Source organism: Bison bison, unplaced genomic scaffold (assembly GCF_000754665.1).
Source record: "Bison bison bison isolate TAMUID 2011002044 unplaced genomic scaffold, Bison_UMD1.0 scf7180017850846, whole genome shotgun sequence".
Classification (NCBI taxonomy): domain Eukaryota; kingdom Metazoa; phylum Chordata; class Mammalia; order Artiodactyla; family Bovidae; genus Bison; species Bison bison.
The window spans coordinates 6,071-6,504 of NW_011481419.1; the positions used below are offsets into that span (position 1 = coordinate 6,071).

The 434-nt window shown below is 50.5% G+C and overlaps 1 protein-coding gene across 1 annotated transcript in view; it reads right to left on the reverse strand.

Annotated features, from left to right (window-relative positions):
• LOC104995487 (BCL-6 corepressor-like) overlaps positions 1-434 on the reverse strand; it is a 5,170-nt gene that overhangs the window by 839 nt on the left and 3,897 nt on the right. The window lies entirely within an intron of this gene.

Below are 434 nucleotides of genomic sequence, written 5' to 3' on the forward strand. Positions count from 1 at the left end.
GGATGAGAAGGTTGGATGGCATCACCGACACAATGGACATGACTTTGAGTAAGCTCCAGGAGTTGGTGATGGACAGGGAAGCCTGGTGTGCTGCAGTCCATGGGGTCGAAGAGTCGGACACGACGGAGCGACTGAACAATGGGCTCTCATCTCACATCTGACAGTACTGCATTTCCCTGTTCCCACAAACGGCTCTTTCCCCACCTGCCAGGTCACAGAGCTTACAGGACCCTTCCCCTCCATACATTAAGACCCCACTCAAGTACATCATCTCCATGGCCCCTTCCATCTGCTCTGCCTAGGTGTTCTCAGAGTTCACTATAAGACTGAAAACCACTAAGCATTCTGATCACAAACGGATTTGATACAAGGAATCTTTGGGAGGGCTGGAGGAATGTGTCAAGGATGACACCAGAACCACTGGATTTAAGAAC